Source organism: Heloderma suspectum, chromosome 4 (assembly GCF_057233095.1).
Source record: "Heloderma suspectum isolate Gila_16-S chromosome 4, 16-S_ref, whole genome shotgun sequence".
In the NCBI taxonomy this organism is placed as follows: Eukaryota; Metazoa; Chordata; class Lepidosauria; order Squamata; family Helodermatidae; genus Heloderma; species Heloderma suspectum.
The window spans coordinates 300,666,191-300,689,729 of NC_139461.1; the positions used below are offsets into that span (position 1 = coordinate 300,666,191).

At 45.4% G+C, this 23,539-nt stretch overlaps 1 protein-coding gene across 1 annotated transcript in view; it reads left to right on the top strand.

Moving 5' to 3' along the window:
• The window catches only part of CDH4 (cadherin 4), a 1,230,390-nt gene that overhangs the window by 732,690 nt on the left and 474,161 nt on the right, over positions 1-23,539 (top strand). The window lies entirely within an intron of this gene.

The following is a 23,539-nucleotide window of genomic DNA, read 5'->3' on the forward strand; positions in this document are numbered from 1 at the left end:
ATTTATTGTCTAGATATGGAGAATGGTAGGGATGGAGGGACACTTTTTTGGAAATTAGCAACTCTCTCCTCCTGACCTTAAGGAAAACCAATGACTGAGCAATCTCTTCAAGGTGCAACTGCAGCTTCACTTTACAGCACTCCTGAACTCTACTGTAAGTTTTGTGTGTGTGTGTTTTAAGGAAAGGAAAGATGGTGCTGCTGGCTCTGTTGTTGTGTGGTAAGATAGAGGGAGGGAGTGTGTGGGTAGTGAGTGCTGAGGGGGAGGCAAAGGAAGAGTGAGAACCAGGGAGGGGAAAACCATGGAGACAGAACACCCAGGAGTATATGAGGGGGGCAGGCTTGGAGGGCCCCTTGCTCACAGCCCTTTCAACCCTGGCAGTACTACTGAAGAGGGACAGGTCATTTCAGTAGTGGCATCCCTGTCATGGAAAGCCTTCACAGAGAGGTTCTCCCGGCACTATCTTTGTGGTCTTTTGTGTGCCAAGTGAAGAACTTCTTGCTCACCTACACCTTCTTAAATAACTCATGTAAGTCAGATCCTCTCGGTTCTGAAATAGGTGTTTTAATTCTGGAGTTGCTGTGAGTTTTGTTTTCTGTTGCTGTATATATGCATTTATGTCTTATCTTGTATTTAAATTGTTTTATATTTATTTAGGATAAGTCACTGAGAGAACCATATGTGACGGGCTGGCATACAAATGTTGTTAATAAATGAAATAAAATGAATAACAAATAAACAAATCTGATGAAGAAAAGTTGAAGAAACTGAGTATATTTAACCTGTACTAGAGAAGGCAGAGGGAGGACATGATGGCACCATTGAAATGCCTGAAGGACTATCACACAGAAGAGGGAAAAGACTTGTTCTTCGTCGTCCCAGAGGGTAGGACTAGATCTAATGGGCTTAAGTTACACAGGGGTAGTTTTCATCTTAATGGTAAGAACAACTGTTACTACACATCTGTTGCTGGAACAACATATTGGGCCCCACTGTAGTGCTGTCTTATTGAGGGCTGAGGCCATTCTGGCTAGAGGCAGCTGTGTGCATTGTGGCTTGACATGAAATTGGGCGGGATAGCTAATACCCTGGAAAACAGAAACAAAATTCAAAGTGGCCTTGATAGGCTGGAGCGCTGGGCAGAAAACAACAGAATGACATTTAATAGGGATAAATGCAAAGTTCTGCACCTAGGAAAAGGAAACCAAATGCACAGTTAAAAGATGGGGGATACATGGCTCAACAACACTACTAGGGAGAAGGATCTTGGAATTGTTGTAGATCACAAGGTGAACATGAACCAACAATGTGATGTGGCTCCAAAAAAGGCAAATGCTCTTTTGGGCTGCATTAATAGAAGCATCTTCTTCATGGATCACTGCCTTGTTGTGGCGAAGGGGCTTGCGTAACTCAGTGAAGCCATAAGCTATGCCGTGCAGGGCCACCCAAGATGGACAGGTCATGACAGAGAGTTCTGACAAAATGTGGTCCACTGGAGAAGGAAATGGCAACCCACTCCAGTACTCTTGCCAAGAAAACCCCATGAAACGTATCACAAGGCTAAAAGAGATGACGCCGGAAGATGAGCCCCTCAGGTCGGAAGGTGTCCAATATACTACTGCGGAAGAGCAGAGGGTATTTCCAAGTAGCGCCAGAAAGAGTGAAGCGGCTGGGCCAAAGCCGAAAGGACACTCAGCTGTGGATGTGTCTGGTGGTGAAAAGAAAATTCGATGCTGTAAAGAACAATATTGTTTAGGAACCTGGAATGTCAGATCAATGAATCAAGGTAAGCTGGAGGTGGTCAAACATGAGATGGCAAGATTGAGCATCGACATCTTGGGAATCAAGCGAACTAAAATGGACAGGAATGGGCGAATTTAATTCAGGTGACCATCATATCTATTACTGTGGGCAAGAATCCCTTAGAAGAAATGGAGTAGCACTCATAGTCAACAAAAGGGTGGGAAAAGCAGTACTGGGGTACAATCTTAAAAACGACAGAATGATCTCAGTATGAATCCAAGGCAAACCATTCAACATCACAGTAATTCAAGTCTATGCCCCAACCACTGAGGCCGAAGAAGCTGAGGTTGATCGGTTCTATGAAGACCTACAACACCTTCTAGAACTAACACCAAAAAAAGATGTCCTCTTCATCATAGGGGATTGGAATGCTAAAGTAGGAAGTCAAGAAATCACCGGGATAACAGACAGGCATGGCCTTGGTGTACAAAATGAAGCAAGACAAAGGCTAATAGAGTTTTGCCAAGAGAACACGCTGATCATAGCAAACACTCATTTCCAACAGCACAAGAGGCGACTCTACACATGGACATCACCAGATGGTCAATATCGAAATCAGATTGATTATGTCCTTTGCAGCCAAAGATGGAGAAGCTGTATAGAGTCAGTAAAAACAAGACCTGGAGCTGACTGTGGCTCAGATCATGAGTTTCTTGTTGCAAAATTTCGGCTTAAATTGAAGAACATAGGGAAAACCATTAAAACCATCCAGGTATGACCTCAATCATATCCCTTATGAATATACAGTGGAGGTGAGGAATAGATGTAAGGGATTAGACCTGATAGACAGAGTGCCTGAGGAACTATGGACGGAGGTCTGTAACATTGTTCAGGAGGCAGCAACGAAATCCATCCCAAAGAAAAAGGAATGCAAGAAAGCCAAGTGGCTGTCTGATGAGGCTTTACAAGTAGCTGAGGAAAGAAGGGAAGCGAAAAGCAAGGGAGAAAGGGGAAGATATATCCAACTGAATGCAAAGTTCCAGAGAATAGCAAGGAGAGACAAGAAGGCCTTCGTAAATGAACAATGCAAAGAAATTGAGGAAAACAATAGAAAATGAAAGACTAGAGATCTCTTCAAGAAAATCGGAGATCTCAAGGGAACGTTTTGTGCAAAGACAGGCATGATAAAGGACAAAGAAGGCAGGGACCTAACAGAAGCAGATGAGATTAAGAAGAGGTGGCAAGAATACACAGAAGAACTATACAGGAAAGATCTGAATGTCCCTGATAGCCATGATAGTGCGGTCACTGAACTTGAGCCGGACATCCTCGAGAGTGAAGTCAAGTGGGCCTTAGGAAGCATTAGTAACAACAAAGCTAGCGGAGATGACAGTATTCCAGCCGAGGTATTTAAAATCCTAAAAGATGATGCTGTTAAAGTGCTGCACTCAATATGCCAACACATTTGGAACACTCAACAATGGCCACAAGACTGGAAAAGGTCAGTTTACATTCCAATTCCAAAGAAGGGCAACGCCAAAGGGTGTTCAAACTACCGTACAATTGTGCTCATTTCACATGCCAGCAAGGTGATGCTCAAAATCCTACGAGCTAGGCTTCAGCAGTATGCGAACCGAGAACTACTGGAAGTACAAGCTGGGTTTAGAAGAGGCAGAGGAACTAGAGATCAAATCGCCAACATTCGCTGCATCATGGAGAAAGCAAGAGAATTCCAGAGAAATGTCTTTTCTGCTTCATTGACTACGCTAAAGCCTTTGATTGCGTGGATCACAACAAACTGTGGCAAATTCTGAAAGTGATGGGAGTACCAGACCACCTTACCTGTCTCCTGAGAAACCTGTACGAGGGTCAAGAAGCAACAGTAAGAACCAGACATGGAACAACCAATTGGTTCAAAATTGGGAAAGGAGTACGACAAGGCTGCGTATTGTCGCCCTGCTTATTTAATTTATATGCAGAGTACATCATGAGAAACGCCGGGTTGGATGGATCACAGGTCGGAATTAAGATTGCCGGGAGAATTATCAACAGACTTCGATATGCAGATGATACCACCCTAATAGCAGAAAGCGAAGAGGATCTAAAGAGCCTCTTGTTGAGGGTGAAAGAGGATAGTGCAAAAGCTGGTTTGAAACTCAACATTGAAAAAACGAAGATCATGTCATCTGGCCCCATCACTTCCTGGCATATGGAAGGGGAAGAAATGGAAGCAGTGACAGATTTTATTTTCTTGGTCTCCAAGATCACCGCAGACAGTGACTGTAGCCATGAAATTAAAAGACGCTTGCTCCTTGGGAGGAAAGCTATGGCCAACCTAGACAGCATAGTAAGAAGCAGAGACATCACCTTGCCGACAAAGGTCTGTCTAATCAAAGCTATGGTTTTCCCAGTAGTAACGTATGGCTGTGAGAGCTGGACTATAAGGAAGGCTGAGCGCTGAAGAATTGATGCTTTCGAGCTGTGGTGCTGGAGAAGACTCTTACAAGTCCCCTGAACTGCAAGGAGGTCAAATCAGTCAATCCTAAAAGAAATGAACCCTGAGTGCTCATTGGAAGGACAGATACTGAAGCTGAAGCTCAAATATTTTGGCCACCTAATGCGAAGAGAAAACTCTCTGGAAAAGACCCTGATGCTGGGAAATACTGAAGGCAAAAGGAGAAGGGGACAGCAGAGGATGAGATCGCTAGATAGCATCACCGATGCAATGAATATGGACTTGAGCACGCTCCGGGAGAGAGCGTAGGACAGGAAGGCCTGGCTCATTCGATCTGAACTCGAATGAGCAGGAAGCCTGGAGAGGGAGATTGAATGCCTATAGACCACGGCAACCCCCCCTCCCCGACCCTCAAGTCGGTGTTGGTGCTACAGCGAGTACCCAGGAGGGCACAGCTGGGAGAGAGTGACCCATCCCAGTTCCCCCACCCAGGTCTCAGTAATACATGCCAGGTCAGCCCCCTCATCCACAATCAAATCATGGATGAGGGAGATTTTATTTTGGGCCGACATGGTTTAGTCCAGACATAGGCAACCTGGTGTCCTCCAGATGTTGATGAATTAAACTTCCATCAGTCCTGACTGTTGGCCATGCTGGCTGGGGTTTCTGGGAGTTGTAATCCAAGACATCTGTAGGTGCCAGTTTGCATTCACCCGGTCTCTAGCCTCTATAGGTTGAAAGGCCAGGAGCCAATGAAATGGCTGTGGGTAACTAGGAACAGTTGTACAGCCCAGTATTAATGGAATGTGCATATTCCGATGCTGATGAGGACAGAGTAGGGATGTACAGACAGTGTAAAATCCGCTCCATCTGTGTTTCATGGATTGTCAGGCACAGATAGATGTGATTTTTTCCCCTGTCATACGGAAAAGTACAGAAATAATTACATAAATATTTACTTAAGTATTTACTTAAGTATTTACACAGTTTACCTCAGTACGTAACATTTAGTGTATTGTCCCCGCATTCCATTCAACATTTCCTCAGCAGAAACTTACATATTTTTCTACAGTTTTATATTTGTACATTTTGGGAAAGTAAAAAAAGTCATCTGAAAGCCCACAGATTCCGCACGGCCTGAGCGGGTCGCTCTGCAGCGTATTCCACAGGTCGGATTCATACAAATCCGAGCTCATTTTTATCCATCTTGAATTTCTCCAGCATCCCTAGGACTGAGCTGGTGTGTTCTATACCTTGCAAATTTGAGCCCATTTTGCATCAGGATTACAGATCACACTGCTGGATCTTGTGAGCTACGAACATTTCTCCCAAGACCTGCAAAAGAATACCAGCTGTGATGCATTTCAACTTTAGTAAAATATTTGATGGGAAATCTGTAGAATATTAATATAAGTTGAACTATGGTTCAAGATGGAGAGAACTGTGGCTTTTTAAAATTCATATCATTTTTTTCCTTAAAAGCCTTATTAGTGTATAGTTGGGCGGTGAAAAAAACAAGAGGGAAACAAGACTAATGACAAGGTCATGGACTGTATTATTGCATGTCATCATAGTGGGAGTCTGAACTGCTTTATTTAAAGCTTCCTGCTTTTATGAGCAAAACAAGAGTTGGTTTGCAAAATAAATAAATAGGTTCATGGGATTATTTGAAGGATATCAAAGCAGCAGTAACACCTAACATTATCAAGTCAAAATCTCAGTGCTTTTCAAGTGCTGACCCTAACATATCTCTTATCTTAGGGGAAATAGATCCCGAAATTGGTTTGTTTTGTTTTGTTTTTTCAGCAGTCTGATAGAACTAAAACAAACACACTCACACTAAGCAGCCATTGTAGGATACACACTGATTTTTCTGCGCTGCTTAGATGTATTTCAAAGTGCTTTGTCCATAGAGAGTCCCCCTCCCCCTCCAGTTTTCTTCTCATCTTTGAGTCAAATGACCCACTCAAAGGCAGTGGAGGCTGGTGGCTCTGATGTCACTGAGGCGGAGAATCTGCTCCAGGTTTCAGTCAGAACCAGTCAGAACTCTAAAGGAGCTATCCTAGTGGGTCCACACTTTGGATACATTCTTTAGAGTTCTGACTGGTTCTGACTGAAACCCGGAGCGGATTCACTGCCCCACCAGCCTCTACTGCTCAAAGATATTCTGCTGAGATCCAGCTCTATTTTTCTTCTTCTTTATCATTTCAGTCAGGTGAGCCTGTGCAGGTGCTGAACCGGTGCCCAGATTAAGAAATGGGCTGGATAAGAATAAGCTGAGGTTGCATCCTTACCAGATGGAGGCACAAGTGTGGGAAGATGGTTCTTGGGTCCAGGGAAGTGGTGTTCAACCGGTTTTGTAGAGGGATGGGAAAATCAGAGAGGTTTGATCTTCTTGAACCTCTCCGAGTTCCACCTCGAAGCTCTGTCCATCTTGTCCCCATTCCTGATTGTGAGCTTTTGTTGTTGCTGTTGTTCAATTGAGAAATGTGTGCATTTAGATGCACATTTTTTAAAAGCATGTACCCAAATATGTACCCACCCCCCATTGATTAAAGCATGAAAATGCGTTTTTTTTCCCAAAATGCACCTTTTAAAAGTGCACATTTTTCTAATGAATGCATTATGTAAATGCGATCACAAGCTTGAGAACATGTGAGCTTTGCTCGAACAATGCTCTCACCATTACATTCACATTCAGGGGTGTGAAGTGGGCAAGCTCTACCCTTAAACAAATGCAAAGCAAATTCTCATCATTCTTAGTTTTGGATGGGGTTGCAGTTGCACTCCCCCTGAGAAAGCAGGTTCACAGCCTCTGGGATGCTCCGAGATCCAGCTTTATCATTGGAAGCCCTGGTGGCCTCATTGGCCCGGAGGAACAATTATTTATATATGCATGTATTTAAAATTACTTTAGACTGCCTTTAAGAGTAGAACCTTTTACCACTTCAACTGGTTCACCACTCCTGGACAAAGATAGTCTAGCCACAGTGTTCCTAGCTCACCTCAGACTACTGCTCATGGCTGGTCCCTGACATGGCAACAATTAAAAGTGATGGCTGATGTAGGTGGGGTCCCACCTTGCTGGGGCACCTTCCCATCTGGAGCTCACCCTGTCTTAAAGAACACATTCTATGGCATTCCATGAACATTAATAACAATGTTTTGTTCATACTAATCAGCCCCATGAAGTAAGCTCCCCCCGCTTCCGGATAATCCAAGTGGTGTTATAAAACTATAAGAACTTCAGGGTAGGTTGTTGTTGGGTTTTTTGGTTGTTCAGTCTTGCAAGAAACCTGATAGCAATTCAATTAGAAAATGCAAATGAGGTCACAGATTACCACCAAAGTGCTGAATTACCCCCGAGAAAATAGAATGATATTCTAGAACAACAGTAAATACTTAAGATAAAAGTTTTCTCACACTGTTCTCATTCGACTGGCTATTTTTACAGTTGAATGTGTTGTTGGCGCTTGTGGGTATATTCTGTAAAAAGAAGAAGGGAGGTGGTGGTGATGGAAGTCTGGTTTATGAAATGAATAATTTGGACTTCTAGCTCACATCAACATTTATGAAAGCTTGAACAATACTGTATTTCTGGAGGAAAGGCATGGGAGGGAGGGAAGCTTGGGGTTTTGTGGGGGATGGGTTTTGCTTATGGGTACCTTCCTACCTGATAACTTTGTATATAGGGAAGTGGGCATTTACTGGCTTAATCAAAAATAAATGCACTACAAGTACACCCACAGAATAGTAGGGATGGTGGAGAAATCCGCCACAGACCCCCGGAGTCTGTGGCGGAATGGACTATCCCCTCCACCACCCCACGGAATCCACCCCAGGATGGACCCTACCTGGTCGTCGGCCGGTCCAGTCCATCCACAGCCATCTGCTGCTCCATCTGCGGACACAAATGGCTGCTATCTCAGCGCAACGGAGAAGGTGGCGGTGCGGCAAAAGCAGGAGCATCCCTGCTTTAGCCGTGATAGGCTGTGTAAGTATTTACGCAGCCTATCACGGCAAAGAGTGGGGATGCAAATGGCGTCTGCTACTCTTTTCGTCCGCTACACCATTCGCGTCCCTGCTTTAGCTGTGATAGGCTACATAAGTATTTTCAAAGCCTATCACGGCTAATGCAGGGACGCAAATGGCATCCGCTACGCCGGTCGCCATTTGCATCAGCAGCCCAGCAGCGGACAGAAGTCCAGCTGCGGATGGCCCCGGCCAGCAGCTCCGTGGTCTTGCCGCAAAGCAGAGCCTGCCACGGAGGATTCCAGGGGGAGGGAGGGATTGCCTCCCACCCCAGCGGATGCCCCAGAATGGAACCAAGTAAGTGATCTGCCCACCCCTACAGAATAGGTTTGTTTGTTTTTTATTTATTTAATTATTTTTTTTCTTGGCTGCCTTTCAGGGCAGAAACCCTCCCAAAGTGGCTCACAGCAATGAAATAAATAAAAACAGTTGAACGATTAAAAGTGATAAAAACATAAATGCAATAAAATAGTGATAAAAACAACAATAAAGCCAACAACAACAACAGCAGCCATAAGGCCATGGTAAAATAATATGTTTTCAATGCCTTCTTAAAAGCCTGCAATGATGGAGCATAGTGGATCTCCGATGGCAGCATGTTCCAAAGGTGTGGGGCCACTGCAGAGAAGACCCTCTCAAGTGTGGTCACCCACTGAACTGCTCTCATGGGTGGGTAGATGAGAAGGGCCTCTCTTTCTGATCTTAAAGTGTGGGCAGGCTGATAAGGGTGAAGGCGGTCCTTCATGTACTTTAGTCCCAAACTGTTTAAGGTTGTTGAGTAGTTACTTCCATCTTTGTTATGCAACCATGACCCAGCCCCTTGCAGAGTTAATATTCTATGTGGTGTGTGTATGAAGATCTGAGCAACTGAGATCAGCCTTAGAGAGATCTGTCTAGTGGGAAAAAATAAGAATAGAAGGACAGAGAATCAAGAATTGCCTCAATTTCTCCTCCTGCCCTGCCAGCAACAGCCTAGTGGACATAGGGAGCTCACAAGCCTCTGAAATCAGAGGCTTATGTCTAGCAGGCAGCAACAGAGTTGCGCCCTAAATTGTACAATCTGTAAACGCCTTTTTTTTTCCAGATGATGATGATGATGATTTATAACATTTATATTCTTCTCAATAGCCAATGCTCTCTGGGCAGTTTACAAAAGATTAAAACCTTAAAGAAACTATAGAAAACATAATATAAAAAAACATTAACATACAAAAACAATTAAAAGCATTCAACAATAGAAATCCCAGGACTGGTTAAAATCTTATCATATGCTGTCAAATGCCTGGAAATAGAGGACAGTTTTAACTTGGCACTGACAGGATGACAACATTGGCGCCAGGCAAACCTCACTGGAGAGAGTGTTCCATAATGAGTGGGCCACCACCCAAGAGGCCCTCTCCCTTGTTGCCACCCTCTGAACCTCCCTTGGAGGAGTCACCTGCAGGTGCACCTCAGATGATTATCATAAAGTATAACTTTCACTCTAGAGAAACTGCCAGTGTGTCAGGGGTGTTTCTAGTGCAGGGAGTGGTATAGTAGCTCAGATTCTGAAGGAGAACCACCAGACATGGGGGACGTATTTTCTCAGGCCAGGCCAGACATGACTAGGCAGGCTCCTCAGGTTTCAGAGGTCCAGCTGGCGGAGGATGAGGGTCCCTATTCACCCCCCCCCCAGTGAGAGATAGCGAACATGGGGAGGCGGGGTTTGGGGAGTCTGATTTAATAGATACCAGGCACAGATGCAGAGCAAAGAGAGAGAAGGCAGGGGTGGAACTTAGATGTTCCATTTTACCGGTTTACTGGATTGCCTTGTGTGAAAAGCTGTGCTTAGAAGCCTCACGAGAGAGAGATCTCCCTGCCCCTTAAGTTAGGCAGTGAAAACATTGGGCCAGATTTGCATTTGCGATCGCTACTCACTCTGCACAAATGGAAAATTTGCTCAAATTGAGCAGCGATTGAATGGAAGTTTTGCACGGATCTCCCCACATTTATGCAAATTTCTGGTCATAGACTAAAGTGGAGGTGATTCAGTCTACTGAGGAAATTTGTACAAATTACAAAATGTGCACAAATCAAACTGGGAAATGGAACGAGACGAACGTGAGCATGTGTTTGACAATTTGCAAATATTCTCGGTGGACACATGCTCACATTTGCATTTGGAGCTTCAAATGGGGCACGCTCACATGTTTTGCGAGCAAAAACAAAATTCTCATATGTTCCTAGTCACTGATCTGTTACTCATCTGCTACGCATGAATACACCCAATCAAGACTTGCTAGCAGGCTGGTGGCAAAGGTCAGTGAAGTCCTATCTGCCACATCATCTGGGCATTGCGTGCTCATAAATAGATTCATTTGCATACAAATATGTTCACTTTGAGACAGCTCTCATTTGCTCAAGATACAGGGAATGAAGAGGCAGTATGCTAATTTAGGCAAGTTCCTGAAATGAATTAAAATCTCACCCCAAAGTGATTTGTGGGAGGAGGGGGGAGCTATTTGTCTTTCATAAAACTGAGCCATGCACACACTAATAAATCACTTCTCTCAGATAAAAGAAAACAAACAGAGAGACCTAAGTTTACCTGCCCATGATATATTGTTTTTACCATGCCTGATCTTTACCCTTGACCTTCAATATCTTTGTGTCCTATTGCCATCTACCAAGGCCTTATTCTACCACATCAAAAGGATGGTGTAAACAAAAGCTCCATAAAGAACAATCCCCACCCCCGTTCCCAAAGCCACCATTGTTATTCCTCATGGCATGAAAATATGAGATGCAGTTCAGACAAGTTGCTGGGGTGAAGGTAGGGAAGGAAACCTTGAGAAGAGATTGACGGAGAGGGAATTCAATTCCAAAACATCATTGTTTAAAAAATCAATCCCATTTTTCATCTTCTGTTCCCTGGAGAGTGTAGGACCAATGTTGGGCAAAGACTGTATGGATGCTGTGTTTGATTGCAAAGGCCTTTCGCTTCTGCTCAGGGTGTGATGTGGCCCTAAAGCCTTGCCCCATAAAAAGGACTTGCATCACTTCTAGAACATATTGAGGGGGCATTCTGATGCTTCTGGAGCAGTATTGAAGCTGCTGCAGCATATTTCCTTGCTATACTACTTGGGTAATGTTGGAAGCCCAAGGACATCTTGGAGGTGCTGACCATGAGACAACCTCTCATGGCAGTAGCAACATGTTTTCCAGGAGTTGGGTTAACACTGGCCTGAGAAGGAGCCATGCCTCTGTCTGTCTGTCTGTCTGTCTGTCTGTCTGTCTGTCTGTCTATTACATTTTTATACCACCCAATAGCCAAAGCTCTCTGGGTGGTTAACAACCATTAAAACCATAAAATACAACATGTTAAGATATAATCTAAATGTTTAGAAGTTTAAAACTACAGTATAAAAAATAAAATCCCAAGTTAAACTTAGCAGCAATGCATTTTTTTTAATACAGTAAGAGATTTAAAACAGCAGAAATTGAAAGACTAAAATGCCTGGGAAAATAAGGTCTTCTTCACCTGGCACTGAAAAGAACACAACAGAGGCATCAGGTGAGCCTCTCTGGGAAGCTCATTCCATATCCAGGATGCCACAACAGAAAAGGCTTAGTAGTCACCAAGCTCAATTCCTTTGGTGGGTGCTCCTGGAGAAGGACCTCTGAGGACCGGATCTTAGGGTCTGGGCAGGTATATGTGGTCTTGAACTCATCCTGCAGTTTCTGACATACCATCATGGCATGGGAAGTATCATAACCCCCAACCTTCGGGCTTCCCAGTGTGCAGCAGAAGATTCAGATGAGGACAAGGCACAGGCTACTTATTTTGTGGTAGCACCGTGGGTACTTTATTCAGGGTACTTTATTTTGTGTCCTGACCAGAGGACACAGCTGTGCCATCTGGCGCAGAGGTTCCATCTCGCAGCCTTGCAGAAGGCTCAAAATCAGGTGAGAGCCCTCTAACTGTTCAGTTTCCTCCTTCAGGAGGGGTCAAGCAAACCACACTACAGGTCTTATCAGCCAACATAAGGTTTCAGTTGGCTTGTGCTCCTTGCTGGAACAGCACCCTCCTATTATTGTAGGAAGAGAGTTCCAGCCTGTAGGACCCACTTGGAGCTATCCAAGGTCCTATTTTCTTCTTGTCTTGTTCTGACTGCCATTGTATGCTACCAGCTTCCCCCGAGAGCCTCAAGGGGCCACACACCAGGACAAGAAGAAGACATGCATCAGCCTGTGCCACTGCAATATTTACTAACTGTCCAAAGACTGTATCACCTTCGCTACCTATTTTATACTCCACTTCTAGATATACCTGGAGCATATGCCCCTATTGCTATCTCCACACCATTGACATGAGGGATTGCAATTAGATGATAACTATGAAGGCCTCAACATTTCATCTCAGTAATCATTCTGACAATGTGTTTCATCACTGCCAACACTAAGCCGAGTGACAGCATTTGGAGTAAAAATTTAAAATGCTAGCATTTTTAAAATGCTTCTGACATTTTGAGACTTTTTATATATGATTCAGACAGACTCCTTTTTTTCCAACGTGTTCTTGATAGCTCATAACACTCACTGTATGCCATCCTAACAGCAGTGTTTAAGGTCATACCAGAAAGCTCCCAGATATTGCCAGGAAATTCAACAATGGCAAATGTCAAGGGTTGGGGGCGGTGGGACTATGTATAAATGAAAGAAAGAAAAAGAAGATAATGGATTCATGTTAAGGTAGCAACACTGATATTATTTTAATGAGCATATTTATTCATTGTTAAATTCACCTGCATACAGTACCCACCACCTCTGAATGTGTACACGCTTCTCCATCATTTCTTCATTTCTTCATTCACCTTAAGCAGTGAGCTCTTCCTTACAAGAGCTCTTGTCCCAGTTAATTTGTTAGTCTTCAAGATGTCACAACACTCTGTCTTTGTTTTTCTGCAACAGACTAACACAGCTAGACTTTTAGAGTTATGATTTGGGGTATGATCCAGCCAAAGTTAATCATGGTTAAGACTACAATCCTGTGCCCACTTACCTAGGAGTAAGCCCCAATGAACTCAATTGGCCTACTTCTGAGTAAACATAGATAAGATTACACTGTTAATCATATTCCTCCCAATAAGAGAGGTTTAATTCTGTGCTCTGCTGTTCCTCTAGAATTAACGGTATATACAAATGCTGAACTTTCCTGGATTTAGTCCTTTATTTTTATAGCACCCATTTGAAGCTGCTTCAGATGGAGGGAGACCACTGGTTCATCTAGCCCAGTTGTGTCTACTGTGTAGCCTTCCAGGGTCTTACAGAGGGGTCTTTCCCATTCTTTGATATCTGAGATCTTTTAACTGAACATGGCTGAAACTGAGTGGGGACCTGAGGCATGGAAAGCATGGCTTGTATCACAGAGCAGTAATTGAGACACTATATCTATATCTACATATCTATAAATAGACATCTACATCGATATATAACCTATCATTAAAAGACATTTTAAAGCATGTGGAGAAAGCTTCATGAAAACACATCTGCATTCAGGTCCTCTAAAAACAGCCAAAGAATTAGCAGAATTATTTGGCAAAAAGGAGGAGAAAGGGGGGAAAAACTGAATATATGAAGGGCACGAATTCTACTGAGGGGCCCTGGGGAGGGGGAGCCCTGATGCCCATCAATGGTAGGATTTCAAGGCCAAGGATTAATTATGTGCACCGACATTGGAGTAAGGTTCATGCTTGTAGCCAGGGGCAAGACCTTTCAGGCTATGCTTGCTGTTCAGGGACTTCAGAAATTAGCAGCATGGCCTTAAACACAATATGCCACTCTAAAGGCCACGAAGATGGAAGCTCAGTGTCATTTTTAATTTGGCTGTATCATTCAATGGGTAATGGTCCATTCTGGATTGCAGACATCAAGTCAATTGCTGTTGAAACCCAGAGTAAACATGTTGACCATTTGAACTACTCCACAGTGCTGGTAGTTCAATTTGCTTTAGGGGATGAACCATAGCTCTGTGGTAGAACACGTGGCTTGCATGCAGAAGGTACCAGGTTCAATCCTGCCATCTCTATAAAACAGCTTTCCCTAACTTGGTGCCCTCTAGATGTTTTGCACTTGCACTCCCATCAGCCCTATCCAGCATGGTCGATACTCAGGAATGCTGGGAACTATCATCCAAAACATCTGGAGGGCACCAGGTTGGGGAAGGCTAACTATAAATGGAGCAGGTGATGCAAAGGAACTTTGCCTGAGAGGCTGCTGCCAATTAGAGTAGAAAAAATTAGCCTAAATGGGCAAACAACCTGACCTGCTATAAAGCAGCTTCCTATGTAGCTTTCTTATGTATCAATGGCTACTAGACCTGATGGCTATATACTACCTCCAGTACCAGAGGCAGGGAGAACATGGCTGGAGAACATGGCTGGAGAACATGGCTCCACAGTTGCTGGAGAACATGGCTGGGAGAGTGCTGTTGCACTCATGTCCTGCTTGTGGGTTCCTGGACAACAGCTGGTTGGTCACTGTGTGAACAGAATGCTGGACTAGATGGACCCTTGGTCTGATCCAGCAGGGCTCGTCTTCAGTTCTGATGTCCTTAAATTTGTGCTTTCATACCTTCACTTTACTCCCATCATCTTACAATGATTCGTGTGAGCACTGAGAAGTCATATAATTTTTTCTGGGTGGAAGAAGTGGGTTGTCAGTATGATCTGATAATGAATGAGAGGTGTGGTAAGGGCATGAGATGATCCAAAAGAACTGCATGTTGGTGGGGCATGTGAATGGATGCCAGTTCATTGGAAAACCAGGGTGGATGGGAGATGACACCTTACATAGGAGTCAGACATACGAAGGGGTGTGTAAGAAATGTGTTCTGTTGAGATTTGTATGTGAATTCACCAAATTCTCACCTCTCGAGCCAATAAGTGAGGTGAGACAGAGTTGCGTACTGAAATCTGCACTTTTCCGAGCTTGGTGATTGGGAAGAAAATGTGCATATTCGAGAAGTTGTTGTTGTTGTTCAGTCGTTCAGTCGTGTCCGACTCTTCGTGACCCCATGGACCATAGCACGCCAGGCTTTCCTGTCCTGCGCTCTCTCCCGGAGCGTGCTCAAGTTCGAGTCCCCATGAAATGGCATTAAATCAATGGCTCACTCTCCCACTCCCTTCCCAGCTGCAGCACACACATCCCACCACAGCTCACAGCAGTGGTTTGCCTCTGTCAGCAGTGGCTCACACCAGGTCACCCTCCCCACTTTACCCCAGCAGGAGTGTCGGCATGCTCTCTTGCCTCAGGCAACAGGAGCTCTTGTGCCAGCCCGGCTCCAGATCAATGTTTGTGGCCTGTGAATGGCCCTACCCAATTTTAAACAAAATGTATGGGTTATATCACTACAGTATCACTAATAAATGGATGATATTCTGGAGGTGATGGACTCGAGCTTGGGGGAGCTGGGGGTGGCGACGGCCGACAGGAAGCTCTGGCGTGGGCTGGTCCATGAAGTCACAAAGAGTCGGAAGCGACTGAACGAATAAACCACTTATCACTAATAAAGAAAAGAAAAATGTGTTAAGCTACAAGATCTAGCACTATTTCACATTTATGCATTTACTGTTATATACTGTGACACACTCCTGCTCTGGGTTATTCTCCCTCCAGTTTCCATCTGTTGAAACTGGGGGGAAAAACCAAGACATCTGCCTCAGCTTTGTCTAGTTGTCCTCAGTGAATCCCAAAGTTTGAGCCCTTTTAGTCTGTGTTGAGGAGACACCCAATAAGTTATCACGGTTCCTTTAACCAGTACAGGAGTAGTAACAGGAAAATAGACTTTTCTGTTCAGGAGCATTAATAAATTAAACTGGCATGTGGGAATATATATATAATAAAACAAATAAAATTTTATTAAGCACAAGAAGAGTATCATCATCATCCTATACTTAGTCCTAACCTACCTACCCCTTCTAAACCTTTCTCCCCAAACCCCACTCACTAGATGTACATTCACTGAATCCCCAAACCCTATCCCATCGTTAAACTGTCACTTCCCTCCTTTTAAAAGACCTTCACGTTCTCTCACTCACAAGCCCCTCCCACCTTTACACACACCAACTTTCTAGTAACTCTAACTTACCTCAATAACATTTTACAATCCAAACACAAATCTTTACATTATCATGCATGTGGTGCATACTGCCTTGACACAGTCAGGGCAGTTTATAACGTAAAAATAATGCTTTGCAGTCTAGTGGATGAAAAAAGTACAAAGGATGGGGAGCAAGGAGACAAGCAATCTCAAGTACCAATGCTTGCATTATGTAATATAACGGGTATGTCATGACCAGCTGGAATTGCCACTGCCTGAAACATTTCTGGAGAGGCCCAACATCAGTGCCCAGCATGATGGAGCAAATGTAGAGGCCCATGGGCTCCACAGCGGCCACCAGGACACACACTATTTATTTATTTGTTTGTTTATTTATTTATTTTATTAATTGCCCTTCTGGCTGGTCACCCAGCCATTCTGGGCGATGTACAGCAATACAACAATTTTATAACAATAAAATTCTACGGTAAAACATCGTATTTCTAAAAATACCCTAACCCACCCCAAACGCCTGCCTGAACAACCATGTTTTTAATGCGTGGCAGATAGGGATATATGAAAGTTCCACCACGGATCTCGGGGAGGCCGAATGCCAGCGCATTTGGCCCCCCAAAATTGGTGGCGGAACGGCCCGCCACCCCCCCCACCAGCCCCCTGGGACGGGACTTACCTGGGGCGGATCTTCCTGGCGGCAGCGGCTGCGGCGGCGGCTGTGGCAGCGGTTCGGCGGTGGCAGCAGTGGCGGCCGGTCTTCTGACCGGCTGCCGCCACTGCCATTATCAGGTAAAAAAAAAAAAAAGTGATAGGCTACGTAAAGATTTACGTAGTCTATCACGGCTAGATTTTAAAAAAACACTGCTAGATTTTTAAAAAATCACGGCTGATTAAAAAAACAAAAACAAAAACGCGCATACGCAAATGGCGGCGGCCATGGCCGCCACCATTTGCATTCCTTATTTTGGCACATCTTAGTCTACATAAACATTTACGTAGACTAAGACAGCGAAAATAAGGGGAACGCAAATAGCGTAGATGCTACGCTATTTGCGTTCGCCTTATTTTCGCCATCTTAGTCTACGTAAATGTTTACGTAGACTAAGACAGCGAAAATAAGGGGAACGCAAATAGCGTAGATGCTACGCTATTTGCGTTCGCCTTATTTTCGCCATCTTAGTCTACGTAAATGTTTATGTAGACTAAGACATGCCAAAATAAGGAACGCAAATGGCGGCGGCCATGGCCACTGCCATTTGCGTACGTGCGTTTTTTTGTTTTGTTTTTTAATCAGCCGTGATAGGCTACGTAAAGATTTACGTAGCCTATCAGGGCTGACTGCAGGGACGCAAACGGCAGCGACTACGGCCACCGCCATTTGTGTCCCTGCTAGCCAGTGGCCGGATGTCTGCAGAATTGCTGCAGAGCACAGCTGGCCGGCCAGGATTCCAGGGGGGGAGGAACGGAGCGCTTCCCCCCCCCCGGCAAGGATTCCGGGGGGAGGGACGGAACGCCTCCCCCCGTGCCATCAGCATAATCCCTGAAAGGTAAGTGATTTTCGTACATCCCTAGTGGCAGAAGCTCAATAAAGAGGGGGCATGGTGGAGTTCCCTAGAGAGGGAGTTCCACTGAGTGGGGCCACCACAGAGAAGGCCCTCTCCCTCATCCTCACCAGCCTAGCTGTCCTGGATGATGGGACAGAGAGAAGGCCATCCGAGGCTGATCTTGTTGAGCGGCCTGTCTGGTGTTGCTGGAGGCGCTCCTTGAAATAGGCTGGGCCGGAACCATATAGGGTTTTAAAGGTCAAAACCAACACCTTGAATTTGGCCCGGAAAACAACTGGTAACCAGTGCAACTCCTTCAGCACCGGAATGATGTGATCACGCCGGTGGCTGCCTCTAATCATTAAGCAATGATTTGTTAATGATCTGCTTTCAAAATTTTAAGGGCCTGGTTCTAAAGTGCCAGGCTGGATGGATGCAGCAATCACCATCTTCCCCCTACCCCCCACAAATGCCTCTGAACCCCTCCTCCAACAAAAATGATGCTACCTCAGTGGCCAAAGGCATTGGCAAGAAAGAAATGGTGCTTCTCCTTTCAACACTGGGCCCTGGAAAGGAAAAGGAGAAGTGCCAGCATGGGTGAAATCACTGCCCCCTCACCCAGTGAGGGTGAGAGTAGGCCGGACGCCCAAAAAACACTATTCTGGGCCCACCTGAAGCAGGCTCTCTCTGCCACTTGGTCCTGGCACTGCCTGCTCCAGTATCCAGTATGCTTGCTAGGAGGGGGGGACAGGGTGGTGCTTGGGGGACTCAGAGGACACCTTGCTCAGGCCCACCTCAAATGTGGTGCCAGGCCTGGTTTTGGAAGAGGAGGAGCCAAAGTTCATGCTGCTTCATTTCATTTATTACACTTCTATACTGCCCAATAACCAAAGTTCTCTGGGCAGTTTACAAAGACTAAAAACCTTAAAAATACAGTATTATGCATAATATAAAAACAGTTTAGCTACAAAACTGTAAACAGAGCAGACACACATACACACACACATACGTATCCAAATAGTATCCCACGACTTGATTAAAAAACTGTCAGAAGCTGCCAAATGCCTAGGAGTAGAGGAAGGTCTCAACCTGGTGCCGAAAAGATAACAATGTTGGAACCAGGTGGGCCTTGCTGGGGACTTCATTCCATAATTGGGACGCCACCACTGAGAAGGCTGTCTCCTTTGTTGCCACCTTCCAAGCGCCCCTTGGAGGAGGCACCTGGAGAAGAGCCTTAGATGATGAGTACGGGTAGGTTCATGCTGGGAATTGGCAGTTGATCCCAGCTGAGTCTATGAAGTTGGCCATGTGATCCTCACCTCTCCTTCTCAAGCATGTAAGAGAAATGGCCAGTGGGTATTCTGGGATGACAGTAGGGATGTCAGAGAATTCCGCCACGGATCTTGATGAGGCCTAATGCCAGTGCATTCGGCCCCCTGAACTCCGTGGCGGAACGGCCTGCCACCCCCTACCCCCCCGCGGATCCCCCCCGGGACGAGACTTACCTGGGGCGGACGTTCTGGGCGGCGGTGGCTCCAGCGGCAGCTGCAGCAGCGGCTGTTCTTCCCACTGGCTGTCGCTGCCACCATTTGCAGTCTTGTTGTGTTTTTTTTTTTTTTACAAGACGTGATAGGCTACGTAAAGATTTACGTAGCCTATCATGGCTGGGTAAAAAAAAAACACATACGCAAATGGCGGCAGCTACGGCCACCACCATTTACATTCCTTATTTTTGGCCGTCTTAGTCTACGTAAATATTTACGTAGACTATGACGGCGAAAATAAGGGGAACGCAAATAGCGTAGACGCTACGCTATTTGCGTTCCCCTTATTTTCGCCATAGTCTACGTAAATGTTGACGTAGACTAGACGTGCCAAAATAAGGAACGCAAATGGCAGCGCCCACGGGCGCCGCTATTTGTGTACGCGCGTTTGTTTTTTTTACTCAGCCGTGATAGGCTACATAAACATTTACGTAGCCTATCACGGTATTTTTAAAAAATCTAGCCGTGATAGGCTACGTAAATCTTTACGTAGCCTATCACGTTTTTTTGTTTTTTGTTTTACTGGAAATGGTGGCAGCGGCAGCTGGTTGGAAGACCGGCCGCTGCAGCCGCCACCGCCAGGAAGATTTGCCCAAGGTGAATCCCGTCCCGGGGGGGGCGGGGGGGCAGACCATTTCGCCACCGATTTCGGGGGGCCGAATGCACTGGCATTCGTCCTCCCCGAGATTCGTGGTGAAATTCTCTGACATCCCTACATTTGCGTACGTGGTTTTGTGTTGTTGTTGTTTTTTACCCAGAGCCCTCCGCAGCTGGAAATCCGGCTGCGGACAGCTCTGGCCTGGGCCTGGCTGGCTGCTCCGCGGAGCCGCTGCGGAGCACAGCCGGCCATGGAAGATTCCAGGGGGGCAGGAATGGATCGCCTCCCCCCCTGTCCAGGATTCCAGGGGGAGGGACGGAACGCCTCCCCCCCTACCATCAACATAATCCACGGAAAGGTAAGTGACTTTCGTACATCCCTAGATGACAGGAGCCTAGTGGCAATTGGCCTGAGCCACGCTGATGGAAAGGGCATCATTATATCTCACCTCTTCATCTGATGCAGCCAGGTGAAAATCATACTGTTCCATCTCTCATTGGATTTCATGTTTTATGTAGGGATGGCAGAGAATTTCTCCATGAATCTCTGGGAGGCCGAATGCCAATGCATTCGGCCCCCCAAAATTGCTGGAGAAATTCTCCGCCCCCCCCCCCCGGAATGGGACTTACCTTTGGCGAATGTCCCTGGCGCTGGCGGCTCCAAGCGGCGCTTCGGCGGTGGTTCGGCGGCAGCAGCGGCGGCGGCCAGTCTTCCGACCGGCTGCCGCCGCTGCCATTTCCCAGTAAAAACAAACAAACAAACAAACAACAAACGTGATAGGCTACGTAAAGATTTACGTAGCCTATCACGGCTAAATTTTCCGAAAACTTTCCCAAAGACTTTGGGGGGGGGAAGCACGTACGCAAATGGCGGCGCCCATGGGCGCCGCCATTTGCGTTCCTTATTTGGGCACGTGTAGTCTACGTAAACATTTATGTAGACTACGGCAAAAATAAGGGCAATGCTATTTGCGTTGCCCTTATTTTCGCCGTAGTCTACGTAAATGTTTAAATAGACTACACGTGCCCAAATAAGGAACACAAATGGCGGCGCCCATGGGCGCCGCCATTTGCATACGCGCTTTCCTCCCCCAAAGTCAGCCGTGATAGGCTACGTAAAGATTTACGTAGCCTATCACGGCTGACTGCAGGGAAGCAAACGGCGGCGGCTATGGCCGCCGCCATTTGCGTCCCAGCAGGAGATGAGGTTCATTGCCGGTTCACTGTGCCTCCCCCCTGGCCAGAATTTTGGCCGGAGGGATCGGGCACCTCCTCCCCCGCCCAGAATTTCAGGGGGAGGAACAGAGCGCCTCCCCCACACCGCGAAGCAAGCTGCGGGATCAGGTAAGGGACTTTCGTCCATCCCTAGTTTTACGCCTCTGTTATACCTGTACTCTATAACTGGGAAACCCCAACTGCTACTGCTAGGCCCACCCAACTTTATTACAAATCCTGATCATCCGTAGAGAAGCCGCTTCGTAAGGCAGCATATAACTCTGGTCCCCAAACCCTTGTCTGCAGAATAAAGCCGCCTCTGAAAATACAGAAGCTGGCCATCTCCTTCTTCACATAAACTCCCCCTTTTAGTGTGTCAGATTTGCAGGGTGCAACTGCATTGAACATTTTGCAAGCCTTGTGTCACCTTTTTTTTTTTGTCATTGCGAGATGTCTGTGTTAAAGTCTCTCGCTCAGTCTTTTTCCCGTCTGTCAACCAACGATTCCTGCGCGCTTGCCAAAATTGACAATTTTTCTTACTAATTGACTCTAATGTGAACTGTTCTATGCAGCCTCGCTGTTAACTGAAACCACCCCTCCCAGAAACTAATGAATTTCTTGCTTAACTAGCTGATTAAATATATATATATATATATATCATACTGCAATTGTATTCTATTCTGTAAGTGGGGAGGTAATTCTGTCTAATGAGTTCCTAAGCAAACATAACATTCTTGATTGTGAGCCGCCAGTTTTGATAAAGGTCTGAGATGCACCAGTGCCTTTGTTTGCTTCTGGAAGTCGCGATGATCAAACAATTTGATCTGGCACTTCAAACAGCCTGTTAGGATTGGCTCTGTCCTGTTTGCTTCCAAAATTAAGATACTTCTTAAGGACCAAAAAGGTGAGTGTGTGTATGCCTGTCTATCTATGTATCCTTCCCAGTGCTGTTCATTATCTTTAAAGTGGAAGCCTGTTGCCAAATTCCCATTTCTTTGTCAATTAGCAAACGCCTTTTATGCAAACACATTAATTTAATGCCACTGCTGAAGTGCTGTGCACGGAAGAACATCTTGCAGCTAAAATGCCAGTTTTTCAGAGCACTTTGACACAAATCGTTCATGAATAGCAATTTGTGTTTTGATGCTAATGGGATGTGACGTGAAGCTGCCTTTGATTAAATTCACCATGGAGCTTACAACTATTTGTAAATATGGCTGAAAAGTAGCCATAATAGCTTTCCAATAGGAGGACAAGAAGACAGGGGGACGGGGAATGACACCCTAATGAAGATAGCAGCTTAGCATCAATAGGGTGAAGCAAATCAAGGTCTGAAATAAAGGGGATTGTTGGGCACTGTGGTTTTTTCTATTGCTGTTGCTGCTTTGTGGGCTTCCTGATGTTCCGGTTTTGGCAAATTGAGCACTGACCTAAATAAAAAAAGCAATATTTACTTAGGCAACATATATAGACTCACACACACATTCTGCTTTTGTTTCACAAGCTTTTCATTTGTCCTGCACAACAATGCCAAATGAAATCACACCCTTTTTGCTAAAAAAGATCAAAACATGTGTGTACAGAAGTGGGAGTCAGTAAAAAGAACCTTGTTCTTTTCCTGTACAGTTGCCAATGGCAGCCAAGTGTATTGGCAGAGCAGAATTCATGCAAACGTTTATCCATATATCACTATATTTTTCCACTCTCACTGTTATTTTTTTTTTTTAAGTAGCTAGCAATTTTTTGTGTGTGGTTGGGTAAACATAGACTAAATCCTTCACATTTCATTTGTCCTTCCAGTTTGTGGAACTGCTCATAAGTAGGCACCCTGGGTTATCTGTTAGCAGGAAGCTTTTCCAAGCCAGCAGATCCAATGAACTTTATTTATTTATTTATTACATTTCTATCCCACCTTTTTTCCTCCAAGGAACTCAAGGCGGTGTACATAATCCTCTTCCTCCTCCTCCATTTTATCCTCACAACAACAACCCTGTGAGGTGGGTTGGGCTGAGAGTCTGTGTTTGGCCCAAAGTCACCTAGTGAGCTTCCATGGCCGAGTGGGGACTAGAACCCGGATCTCCCGACTCTGGTAGGAGTCTACCAGAGTGGCAGAGAACCTTAATCAGGGCCCATGAGAGGACCTTGATCAGGGCCACTCAAACCTTCTTCAGGTGAAGCATTCAGTTGCTGGTATCCAAGGTTACAGAAAGGTTGCTTAGCATTATACATACTATGTTATACTAATCTTGGCTACTGGTAGCTATACTTGGGGGATTGGTAGGCTGGATCCAGAAGATAGTTCATGCTTCCCAGA